The sequence below is a fragment of the Fukomys damarensis genome, unplaced genomic scaffold, assembly GCF_012274545.1.
Source record: "Fukomys damarensis isolate Sample0158 unplaced genomic scaffold, DMR_v1.0_HiC HiC_scaffold_10, whole genome shotgun sequence".
In the NCBI taxonomy this organism is placed as follows: Eukaryota; Metazoa; Chordata; class Mammalia; order Rodentia; family Bathyergidae; genus Fukomys; species Fukomys damarensis.
In genome coordinates, this window is record NW_022900922.1 from 29,825,626 (window position 1) to 29,839,270 (window position 13,645).

Genomic DNA, 13,645 nt, shown 5'->3' on the forward strand with positions numbered 1-13,645 from the left:
AAAAAAAAAAAAAAAAAAAAAAAAAAAAAAAAAATCACATTATCAGGCCAGGGATTTAGCTCAGTGGGGCCACCAAGGTGCAAGGTCCCAAGTTCGATCCCCATACCAAGAACAAAAACAAAAACAAAAAATCACATTATATCCTATAAATATATAAAATTATGTGTCTAGCAAAACTAAAATTAAAAGCTGAGGATATTCCTTAACGGTAATATACTTGCCTAGCTTTAACAAGACCCTGGGTTTGATCCCCAGCATCACAAAAATAAACAAACAAAGAAATTTTTAAAATGCTGTTCTCATAGAAAAATGGAAAAAAGATTGAGAGTGAAGAAAGCCTGGAGATTATTTAAGAAATATTGGCATAGTCTTGGATAGTGACCTTTAAATGTGTTTTAGTTAGCTTCTGGTAATGTAGACTGGATAAATCGAGCCAAATCTCTGGCTGGATACAATTTTATAAATAAGAACTAAGAAAGAAAATACTTTCTACAAATATCAATCAGCCAATAAAATAATGAGGAACAACTGGACCAAGATTGAGGAGATGGTTGACATGGAAATCCAGAAGTAAGAGTGGGACATTTTGGGGCTCTTTTATTCTGGAGGGCACCAGAATCTTCATATAACCCTTGGCGGTGCTGTTTGCAGCTCTGGGGGCCAAGAACAAAGCTGGAGGTTGGACTCAGGATGCTGGGAGTCCTGGCACAGGGGGCTGAGACACCAAAAGGCAACGTCACAGGAATGAGAGACACTAAAAATAAAGCTGCGGCTTGCGTAAGCATGGACTGGGCCAATGACCCAGAAAAATCCAAACTCTGAAATTGGATTAAGAAAATCCTGGATTAGTACATCCCTCAGGCCTGGCAGAAACAAATGAAGAATCTCATTGTCCCAGGCCTCAAATTATTTCTACAAATAACGTCACACACAATTTCCAGCACATACTCAAACACATTTTTAATTGTATGGCATACTTAGTTGAAAACAAGTTTTTGACCATATGCACGTATATGTTTGTTCACAAATGATCACACTTGTTATTTTGCATTATGAAATGCACAGAAATAGAAATGAAAGACAGTAAAATAAAATGCTTCCCCTTAAAAATTTTTAATCATAGGGAAAATGTTTAATATCGTTGGATTATTGCACTAGAGCTACAAAGTGCAAGGGAACACAACACGGATGACTTAAGACAACAAAAATATATTTTCACTGTTCTGGAGCTGGAAATCCAAAATCAATGTGTTGGTAGGACCATGATTCCTGTGAAGGCTCTTGGAGAGATGCTCCCTTATCTCTTCCAACTTTTGAGACACATATCCAGTCCAGCCCAGCCTTTCTCCTGTGAAGTCCTGTTTCCTCTATTATAGAGACATTAGTTCTGCAAGATTGGATAAGCTTCCACCCTATGGCCTCATTTTAATTGAACTAATTATACATGCAATTACCCTATTTCCAAATAAGATCAATCCCAGCCACTAGAACTTACCTTTTTATGGGACATAATTTGATCCATAACAATCACCAAATAATCTTCACTGCTTAAAATTTTTTGAATGCTGTTAATACTCTGAGATTCAGCAGTTCAGTGATCTAAATTCATTATCTTAATTCTTTTTTTTTTTTTTTTATACAGGATCTCACTGTGTAGTTGAGACTGACCTAGAACTCACTATGTAGCCCAGGCTGGTATGGAACTCACAGAGATCCTCCTGCCTTGGCCTCCTGAGTGCTGGGATTATAGGCATGCACAACCCCGCCCAGCTCTGATCCATTTTTTGTACAAGGGTATTTGTTAAAACTTCACGTAGGACTGTTCTATCTTTCGGGTGTTAATTAGTTTTTCTTGAACACTAACTGAAAGATGCTGCATTCTTGTTGTTTTCATAAATAGGTTAAAATCCACAGAAATTCTTTGCTTATAAAATGTTTAAACAAATGAAGCAATTCTGTGTTCATGTGCTCAAAAGATAACGCCTTTGTGTAGCTGTTTTGTTTTAGACAAGAGTCTTACTAGGTAGCTCAACCTTGAACTCACTGTGTAGTCTAGGCTGGACTCAAACTCACAGTGATCTTCCTGTCTCAGGTTCTGGGGTGCTAGGATTATAGTCATGTACTACCATACCTGGCTTTTTGTAGTTTTTGATAAATCACAAAACATAGGAAGTATTTTTGGCCATTTCTTTTCAAAATACTCTCTCCATAGGATGAGCATCTTTCTAAAGCAGTGACTTTCCCCTTAATTGTTAAGTCATCCTTTTCATTTGTTTTGTTTTGTTTTTATACTGGGGATCAAACTGAAGTCCTTACACTTGTGAGGCAGTTGCCAGAACCACTGAGCTAAATCCCCAGCCCCATCCTTTGTTTTTCTGGAAAAAAGTGACTAAATGTAGTTATTTTTCCAAAGCACCTGCTACATGATATGCTAAAGAGTCACTCTAACTTTCCGTTGTGGAAAAGGTCAGTGTTTTTGTACAATCCAGCTACTATAACAAATTAACATAGACTAAGTGGTTTATAAACAACATGAATTTATTTTTCATGGTTGTGGAGGCTGGAAATCCAAGATTAAGGCCACTATAGATTTAGTATCTGGTGAAGGCCCACTTCCTGGTTCCTAGATGGGGCCCTTACATGCAAGAAGGGGCAGGGCAGCTCTGGGGTCTCTTTTATAAGGGCACTATTTCTACTAATGAGGCTTCACTCTTATAACAGAATTACCTCCCAAAGGATCCACCTCCCAATACTATGATTTGGGGCATAGATGGCATCACGAATTTGAGGAGAAGTAGGGACACACAAATATTCAGCTCACAGCAGTCAACAAACTCTGTGTGCTTATCTTCCGTGATGAAGACTATGACCCACCATGCAGACGCCTCCCTCTTTGGTATAGGTTTTACTAGTCAAGCTGTTGTCTCTGCTTATAGATCTTCAGGGACTGCCTTGCTCACACCCCTTCCTGCCCAAACTGACTCATGCAGGAATACAAAAATCTCTGCATCTTAGCTCAACTCAGGAAAATTCCGGAGGGCCATCCTAATGCCACAGCCCCTATGGAGCCAGCCAAGCTGTCTCTGGCCTTAAATAATCTTGACTTCTCCTTCTGTTCAATCTACTTCCTTTTGCCTTTTCCTTCAACTGGTATTAAAACCAAGGGCATGCCTTGCAGAATCTGTCTTGGAATTTCCTTTCCAGGATCCCAACCTACCCGACTTTTCTTTTCTTTTCAGACAGAGTTTCACCATGTAGCCCTCTGAACCCTCTCTGTGTAGCTTGCCCTGGCCCCACACTTGCAAGCCTCCTGCCTCAACCTCCTGAGTGCTGCTACAGGGGTGCACCACCATACTGCTCAACACATTCATTTAAGCCAAAACATATAATATGTACACTTGTCTTTAAATATATTTTCCCAGAGAAAATTCTCATGTGTCACAAAAGGATTTTTTTTTTTTTGGTTCCCTAGAAGGGAAGATCTGTTATGTTGAAATCTTGCTTTTGCAAAATTAGGCCCATTAAGAATAATTCCTATACTACACAGTAATATGCTGAAAGTGGATCTCTTGCCACACCCTTGGGGTACATAAACTTTCTTATTTGACACGTGACCATGAAACCTAAAGACCAAGTGAGAGTCTCAGTGTTAATATTACAAAAGCTTATTCTCTTCCTGTGTTGGTCAGATTTTATTACTGCAACAAAATGCCTCAAATAATCAACTGATACACAGGAAAGGTTTATTCTGGCGCACCCTTTTGGAGATGTCCTTCTACGATTAATTGGCCCTGTTGCTTTTGGGCTCAGGGCAAGGCCACTCACCATGGTAAGGACTGCACGGTGGAGCAAAGCTGCACCCCTCATGGCTGGAACACTGAATCTAAGATAGAGACCAGTGTCCCACAATTCCCCTCACCCCCCATGGCCTATGACCTCCAGCTCGGCCCCGCCTCTTAAAGGCTCCACTGCCTCTGGATAGTGTCATCTGGGGACCACTCCGTTAGCATGTGAGCTACAAGTCCAAACTATAGCACTTAGCCTTTAAAGTAAGCACATATTCTAAAGTAAAATAAAGGCTAAAAAGATAGAGTAAAAAAAAAAAGTACTAGTGTTTGCAACACACAATAGTTACATTCTTTTTGAGAACTTGGTACGTGTATATATCTTGATTATTTTTATTCCCCCCATGTTCCTCTTGATCCACTTTCCCATCCCTGAAAAGCCTGTCTTTTTATGAAAGTATATTCTTCTCTCTTTCTTTCATACTGGGGATTGAACTCAGGACCTTGTGCTTTCGAGGCAAACAGCAGCACCACTGAGCTAAATCCCCAGCCCTTCTTCTTTTGTTTTTATGTGTTCAACATATTACATTGCATTTTTATCTATGAAAAAAAGCCACGAGAACTAAACTCAGAAAAGGAAGGACAGAAGGACTTAGAGTAGAGGATTGGGCTCCTGGAGCTGCTGGCACTGCTGAGGGTACTGCTAGCTGAGTGCCTGAGTGAAAGTCAGCGCCCTGGACAGAAATCGCTGCCTTGGGAAGAAGAAGGTAGTATTTGCCAGGCAAGATTTGGATCACGATGTTTGGAACACCTGGATAGAGGAGCTCAGCAGGAGGATTCCAGTTTTTGTGTGTGGAGGGAGCTCAAGAGGGGGTGCAGGCAGTCATCTGCAAATCTGGAAGTAAAGCCAAAGGAATGATGAGGATATGAAAAGGGAAGATGAACAAAGCAAAGAGGCGTTTTAAGGAGATGAGGCCCAGCAGTGGTGTTGAGGACTTGTGTGGAAAGAATTTAGGCCTCAAGGTGAATTAAAAGAGGCCACAAGGATGTCAGTGCGGGCTGCTGATGTCCTGGGTATGTCTCTGGGAGAAGATGGCGGCAGGGGAAGAAGAGGATGAGAGGAAGTGGCACCACTGAGGAGGGCATCTTTGTGACAAACGGAGTGAGAGGAAAGAGTTCACTGTTTCCTTTTAGCCTTTACTATAGTTTGGATCTTGAGTGTCCCCGTGTGCTTGGTTGCAGCCTGTGGGGGTAGGGGGCAGTGCGGGACCTAGGGGAAGTGAGGTCACTGGGACTGTGCCCTTGGAGATGGTGGAGCCCCTGCCCTTCTCTTCCTCGCTCTTGGCTTTCTCACGGCCATGAGGTGAAGAAGCCTTTGCTTCCATTATGATGTACTGTGCCACACAAGTCCATAGCAGTAGGGCTAAGCAACCATGGATGAAAACTCTGAAGCCAAGAGCCAAGTAGACCTTTCCTCTGTTTATTTTGCACCAGTGAGGATTGAACCTAGGCCTCGTGCCTGGTAGGCAAGTGGTCTGCCACTGAGCAGTTTCCCAAGCCCAAACCTTTCCTCCCTTTAAGTTGATTGTCTCAGGTATTTTGTCACAGCAATGGAAAGCTGACACAGATTTTACTTGAACAATACCTTGTTTCAACTATTATGTCCTCAATGCCCACTCCGACCTTATAGAAATCCATATAAATATAAAGCATTTATGGTTCAAGTATTAGCAGGGATTTAAGTTGTGGCTAGGCTTCAAACAAACACAAGTGATTTAGAAGTGAAGATCACCAAAAAATCTATATGGTTGCCATTTTGGTTCATTTATTAGTTTTTTGGGAAAAGACTAACCAATTTGGAATTTTACTTGGAACTATATTATGATTTTCACAATATGATAGGCAGAGCCTTTGGAGAATGCATATATTTTTTTCTTTAGCAAATCAGTCTATCTTGTTTTTAAACTTTCATAGCTGCTTCCTTCTTACCCCATCCCTCAAACTGAATAATGATGAAGGAAGAAAAAAAAAAACACTAAGCAAAAAGAACTACATTTCTAAAACTTTCCCATTTTCTTTGATGATAAATAAAAGCTGTCAGCCTTCTTCCATTTGAACAAGAAAGCCCCAACTCTTACATTTATAAACAAATGTAACCAGTTACTGGATCTTTATTTTCCAGTACAAAAACTTAAATTTCTCATAGAATCCCCACTCTCTGGTATATCTTTAGAATATTAATCAATGGAATAGGTTGTTATAGGCGCATTTTAATTTGGACTGGGAGGAAGTTGCTCTTGGGATAACCAAAAATATTTTTACTGGACTTAGTATGGAAGCTCAAGTCACTATTTTAAAAGTAGTTATCAATACAGTGCTTTTCTACTTCATTGTGAAAATTGGAGTTTGGCTCAAATTTCACACTATAACGTAATTAAAGACGAGCCAACAGTAGCTAATAGCATTCCTATGGTATTTGTCTGCTATGTGAACTATTTTGTCTTCTCCTCAGTTCTGTTAGGTAGGCGCTATTATTATTTTCATTGGATAGAAAACCAAGGCATCTGATGTTAAGAAACTGGACCAGCATTGCATGGCTTATGAGTGGGGAGCCAGGATGCTGACCATGCAGTTTGGCCAGTCCCAATTCTTAACCATTCTGATCCTCCACTCTCTTATGTGAGAGTTCAGTGGTTTCAGGGGGCAAATATTCCAGCTTACCCCCATAAACAGTCCAAAAGTCAGACGTGTAGTATAACAGATGGGGGGAAGATCAAATGACTAGTACCTTCAATATAAATCACTCCTGGAAGGCACAGGGTCTTTTCTGCCATCCAGCCTACTCTGCTACAATCTCCCTTCCCAACCATCTGCTTTCCACAATGGGAAAGAAAGCATCAGAAACCACAAAGCCATGGTCTGGTAACATTTTGCTGAAGACTAAAGAGAAAAAGCTGGAAAGATCATCAGACTTCACTAGTATGTCATAATTAGCATTTTTAATGATTGCAATAGAATAAAAAGTACCAGAGCAGGCTGTGTATGGTAAAGATATTGCTTTATTTATGAAACTTTTTAATGTATAGACCACTTTACATAAATACAATCTAAAAATGTGTTTTGCTTATTTATTATTGCTTCATTTGGTGTTCTTTTTCTGTTTTTTCTTTTGCTTATTTTCCTTTTTCTATACTTTATTTTTATTTATTTAATTTAATTTATTTGTTTTTTGGTACTGGGTATGGAATTCGTGTCCTTGCATTTGTGAGGCAAGTGGTGGCACCTCTGAGCTAAATCCCCGGCTTATACTTTATTTTAAAAATATATTTCTTGTTTTGATCACAGACAAAAATGTGTTATTTGCTGATCTAGTCTGTATGCACCTTCCTGTGAAATGTGGTCAAAACCTTCCCTCAGAGGTGGCTGCCCATCTGGTTTTAAACACACCATTTCTAGGTCAGGCCTAGAATGTAACACTTATTTTGAAAGCTTTTGTTGCCTTCAGAAAACTCAGGATTCTATTTAAGACTGTGACTAAACTTTTCAATTTGAAATGTCCTGTTCAGCGCTGGGTGCAGTTCAGCCACTCTTGTTATATCCATTAGTTTTTCCTTCTCACTATATGTGATTTAAAAATTACTTTTCTATGGAATCTGCAGGAGGCAAATATCATTGATACATATATAGTTTGTCAGAGGGTATTTGTTTAAGCAGGGATTCTTTTAGTACAGATTTAAAATTATACCTTTAAATAATATCTTCTCAAGAGCAGGCACTATTCAAATCAGGCAGGAACCACGCGTATTTATCCCAGGTGTTCACAACTTCTCCAGCAGAGGGTGCTAAAATATCAATCTGGCCCTGTCGGGGCTTAGCATAAATTTGTTGAATACAATACCAGATTGGCCAATCAGCCTTGATTGTCCGGTTCTTGCAGCAAGCGTAGCCCAAAAGGGCCAGTCTTCTAGAATCTGGACACGGTAAGTGTTAGAACCAAAGGTGTAAAAGTGGGACGATGCTAATATTAAATACAAGGGTAATTTCCAAAAAAAATTAACTAAAAGTTTTATAAAATAGCAAGCCAGCCTTAAGGAAATTACTCTTGAATATATATGATGTATATATAATACATGTTATATAATGTAAGTCACCAGAGGATTTGAAAAGAGCCTTTATAGAAAGCTTGACAAAATTATTATTATTTCCAATTTGTAAAGGGTGAGCATTTTATTGCACTCAACAAGCTTTCTGACTTTATTTTAAAGGTTGTCCACAGGCCTACTCTAGTTCTTTTTCTTTTTTGTACTGGGGCTGGAGCTCCAGGCCTTGCACGTGCTGAGCCCTGCTCTGCCTATGAGCTACACTGCCAGCCTCCAGAAGTTTCTAGAGATCCCAGGTATCAGGTGACCTCCAACCTCAAAGTTTCAGCTTTTGCTTCGTGTATTTCTAACTTTTGCTTTGTGTCGATGGCACAGTAGTTGGCTGGGGGCTCTGTGCAGCGTTGCCGTCTGTCATCAGGGGAACCAGGAACTGGAACGCCCCCAGCCACAGCGGCAGGGGAAGGTAAAGCATGAACATCACACATTGGCTCCCAGTACCCGGGCGGACACGGCCATGGCCTTCTGTCCTTCACTCGCTTTGTCTTAATTGGAGCGAATCACATGGACACACCTGTCTCGCAGAGTTCAGGAAATAGAATACTACTGTGCACCTGGGAGGAAAACCAGAAAGAGCGGACTGTGCTCACTACCACACACTGTAAGAGTAATAACAACATATTCCATCAGAGAAAATATAGCACCACTGATGTTGGACTTATCCTGACGTCTCCAAAGTGAGGGCCGGTGGGTTATATTATTAAATCACCTTTTTGCTTTGTGGCAGGAACTACTTCCATAGATAATTCATACTTGTTGCTTTGGGCTTTTTAATTCATGGCTACATGGGTTTTGGAGAGAAGGAACTTGCGGTGGATTTACTACTCAGCTTAGGTTTTGCTTTAGTTGATGTTAAAGGCCTTTAGTTGTTTTAACTAAAGCAACCTTTGCTTTAGTTGACCTGCCTGAGAACAGAGTGACTGCTGGACAGATGAGGAGGCTTGGGGGCGAAGGTCAGGGAGCCTGAGGAGGCTGCTTCTGGTGTGGATTAGGGACAGAGTAGAAATGACAATGTTGTGCCCACCACATCCTTTCTGTCAGCCTCACAAACCCAGAGCAGCAGGATGATCTAGCTGAGCTGTACAGTGACACCATCCTCCTAACACAGCAGACCTAAGGGGTCCAGATGGGTCTGCTACCAAGCTCAGGGCTTCACTGCCTCCTGCAGAGGCAGCTGCTCACTGTCCCCCAAGGACAATCCAGGGCTGCAGCCAGGGAGTAACCAGAGGGGCGCCAGACTGGTAATCTTGGGAATGGAGACTGTCCTGCCAAGGTAGAGCTGGCAAGTTGCCTGACCCAACAGAGCTGTGAGATGTGTTCTGTCAGCATGCTGGTGAGATAAAAGGCAGCAGGGGACAAAGGGACCACGGCCACCAGTGATTCGAAGATAATCCTGGGCTTTTCAGAAGGAAGCAGCAGGAGGGTTGTGGTAGTTAATGTGGACAGGCAGTACATCCTTAACCTGGGTCCTGCCTAGAAGGGAAGGGAGGCCAGGGCTCAGCTCCCATCTGCCTAGTTTGTGGGATGCTGAATTGTGGAGGAAGTCGTGGTGAATAGTTCAACAGAATCCACAGCAGGGATGGAAACCCCAAATGAATTTCATTAGAATGTGGCTCCCAGGCATCTAAATTTTGTTTGGTCATCATTCATGCTCTTGTAGTTTCCACATTCTCTGGGAGGAAAAGGCTTTCCTTAAAGCCCTCAAATTAGAATTACCTCCTTTCCACCTCTATCGCTTGTCTGTAGCCACAGCAGAGCATTCCCCAAGGCTACTTGGAATGGGATAGATTGTGCATCAATCTGTCACACCCAACCTGATTTCTGGGTTGGGATTTAGAAGGCAATGATCCAATATGGTTTATCTGCAGATTTTACCCAGTTTCTACCAGATTCTATGGACCCTGAAATTGCTCAATACACATCTGTTGCTTTAAGCTTTACTACATAGCTGAGTTGTGATGATATCCCTTTTCTTTGTTAACCTAAGACACATTTCAAACACCAGTAAAAGTACCAAGAATAACATGGTGCTCATTCAGCATAATATTAATTTCTGTGGATGCATTTACTTAGGTGGCAATGCCTCGGGGTTAAGGACATGGACTTTGGAGTCAAAATGATGTAGTTTTTAACCTCTGCTCTGTTTCTTATTAACTATGTGTTCACAGGCAAACTACACGACACCTCCTCTGACCCCCTATAATAGGGACTGGTCATCTGAGTCCAGTGGGTTGTTTTAAGGATTAAATGAAACAGTCAGTACTGAGTGTGTAGCTCAGTCGTAGAGCGCATGCTTAGCAAAGGCAAGATCCTGAGTTCAATTCCCAAAACTGGAAAAAACCGTTGAAATAAGATATTAATGTGCAAAGTACGTACCACAAGGCTTGGCCCATACAAACACTTCAAAAGGCAGCTATCATTTTATTATATAGACTACCATAAATGCTGGTGATGAGAAACCAAGTACAGTCATTGTAAAAGTTCAGAAGTACACTGCTGAAAAATGAAAGAGAAATAAACTATAGATCAATGTAACCAAATACACAGAAGCTGCTATAGATCCTAATTTAAACTGAGCACTGACTTTATTTGATAGTAAGACAGAGCTTTTTTTTTTCTTTTGGTACTGGGGATCAAACTTGGGACCTTGTACTTGCGAGGCAGGCAGCAGAACCACTGAGCTAAATCCCCAGCCAAGACAGAACTATTGTTAACTTTTAAAGATTTAGTCATGGTATTGTGGTTATGGATTTTTTTGGTACCAGGGATTGAACTCGGGTCCTGCAGCTTGTGAGGCAGGTGCTGAAACCACTGAGCTAAATCCCCGCCCTGGTTATGGCTTTTAAAAAGAATGGTCAGTACATTTTACAGGTACATCCTGATGTATTTATAAGTTAGAATTTATGATGTGGGATTTGCTTCAAGATAATATGGGATGAGATGGAGAGAAAAGAGGAAATAACCAGGGGTTTAGATGAATCAAGATTAGTAATTGAGCTTTTTTTTTTACTTTGCTTGGGCTCCTATAATAAAACACCACAGATTGGGCGGCTTGTAAGCAGCAGAAATTTCTCTCTCACAGTTCTGGAGATCCGGATGTGTAAGATCAAGGGGCCGGTGGATTGGCCATGTGGTGTGGCACTCTTTCTGGTTAATACCCCTTCTTCTGTAACTGCTCAGGCGGAGGAGCACAGGAGCCCTCTCTGGGGGCTGTTTCGTGCCCACACTACTCCCAGTCATGAGGGCAGAAACCTTCTTCCTTAAGTGAGGTCCTGACTCTGAATAGCATCACCTTGGGGCTGCGATTTCAACATGTGAGGTTAGGAAGGACACTCACCTGAATGTGTGTTGTGGCTTGGTTCCCTTTGCAAAGCCATCTCTGGGGTGGGGGACACTGCCCAGAGAGTGCTGCAGGGAACAATGTCTACGAGGGAGGGAAAAAGCCTGGCAGGGGAGATGGCTCTTTCCATCCTACAATAGGCCTGGCTTTTCAGAGGCACCTGGATGAGGCAAGGGGGCTGGGGCTTTGCACTCTCAGCAGACTGGTCCCTAGGCATGGGTATCACTTGAGCAAAAGAGAGGGTGAAACATTGATCAAGTAAGCACAGCTCTGGGGCAGGGGCCTTAGCTCAGTGGCGCCGCCCTCGCAAGTGCAAGGTCCTGAGTTTGATCCCCGGTACCAAAAGACCTTCAGCCCAGGGCAAGTCCACAATACTTGGCTATCCAATGCCACTCCTCACAGCAACTGTGGGAACATGTGGATAATGAATCACAGTGAATACTGGTCAGTAGCAAAAAATAAGTATTCCATCTAAAGTGAGCACACTTTTAATATTGTTAATAAAGATGGCCTCGTGTCTCAGTTTTTATGTACCTCACTCAGCCATATCTCTCATTACTCTCTACCAGTTACTAGCTTGAGGAAAATATTTCTGTCATTCTACAAAAGGAGTGCTAGAGAATGACCCGTGTACACTGGTATGCATCCTTGAGGTCATACTCTTTTTTGTTTGTTTGGTTGGTTGGCTGGTTTTCTGAGACAGGGTCTCACGATGTAGTTGAGACTGACCTGAAACTCACTATGTAGCCCAGGCTGGTCTCGAACTCACAGTGATCCTCCTGGCTCAGCCTCCCGAGTGCTGGGATTATAGGCGTTCACCACCGGGCCCAGCGGAGGCCATACTCTTAAATGGATTTGAGGCACATTAAGGGCATGCTCTTTAGTGAAATAAATAGGATATACATGTGTAAATACTGAATAGTTTCCCTGCTGTGAGAAACTGAAAGTGTAAATAAAGATCAAAATGTATAATTAATAATACAAAATAGGAAGAAAAGGTCTAAAGGAGTAGGAGAAGTGGGAGGGGTAGGAAAAAGGAAAGAAGGGAAAGGAAAAATATCAGACAAGGAAAAAATCAAAACAAAGTCTTTCTAAATAGGGAAGGTTTGAAGGGAGTGCAGGGAAATGAGGAATCGGTCATCTTCTGAAATACTTTTACAAACTTCAAAGAATGAAAACCATATTGCGTTCTGTACAACAGAAAAAAAAAATCAATACAGAGCTATGTCGAAAAATCCCCAGATCTTTGGAAATGAAAAGATATTCTTCTAAGTATCTTTTGTTATTTTTTCACATTTGCTTCTTTTCTCCTTCCTTTTCTCTGGAGTAAAGGCTACTGGCCTGCTCCCCAGTCAGATTCCAAAGGATACAAGTTGCTTTGAACTATTTGGGCAAGGAATTCAAAAGCAGTTAGACTTTCACGTTTCTGAGTATGTTCTGAGCGACGTTGTGAGAGATCGTGCTGAAGTTCCTGGAGACAGCCTGGCTACTGACTATAGTTTAGTCTGGATGATAAAATCATGCACAGTCAGTCAGAGAAGTTTATGTGGCAAGGTCCAAAGCAAGGGAATACTTGGAGAGAGCTGGAGGTGGGACAAGGGTTGGAGAGGAGAGGCCACCCTCTCCACGTGAGGCCCCTGATGACTCCTGTGTACCAAAGGTCAAGAAGGTAGTGACTTCAGTTTACTAGAAATGATGCACCATAAATGGTATGGGGTTTAAGGACGCAGACATTAAAAGACAGGTGAGAGAGGTGAGCACAAGGTCAAATGGAAGCATTGCTACGCTTTGCTCGATTTCACTAGAGGGGGAATGATGAGAACAGGCTCACATGAATGGAAGCGTGTTTCCTGAGAAATAGAAGAAACCTACACATTTCACTGGCTACATACTCGCTAGCTGTAGGTGCATCGCAGGTGCGTTTCCTGGAAGGGGATTCCCAGTGAGTGAGTTGCAGCATCAAGTGGCCCTGGTCAGGCTACTTGGTGGTTTCCTCACTGCTAGTCGCACATCTGATTTCCCCATCAGAAACATGGAAAAAATGCTAGAACCTTTGAAACACAAACTCCAAATGTAACCATGCGCTTAACAACTGTGGCTGTCATTTCTGTGTTATTTAACTGTTTCTATGATAGTGAGAACTGTCTTCAAAGTTTTCTGAGACTATCTCAGTTGTGGCATGGTGCAGGTCTAGAAAGAGTAAGGGCCACTTTTTTAAAATGATATTGCCAAATGGATACATATTGAGGACATACTCTTAAGTGAAACAAATAAGTCATACATGTGTAAATACCGAATAGTTTCTCTGGTGTGAAAAACTATAATAGTACACAAGATCCTAATGGGATAATTAATAGTGTGAA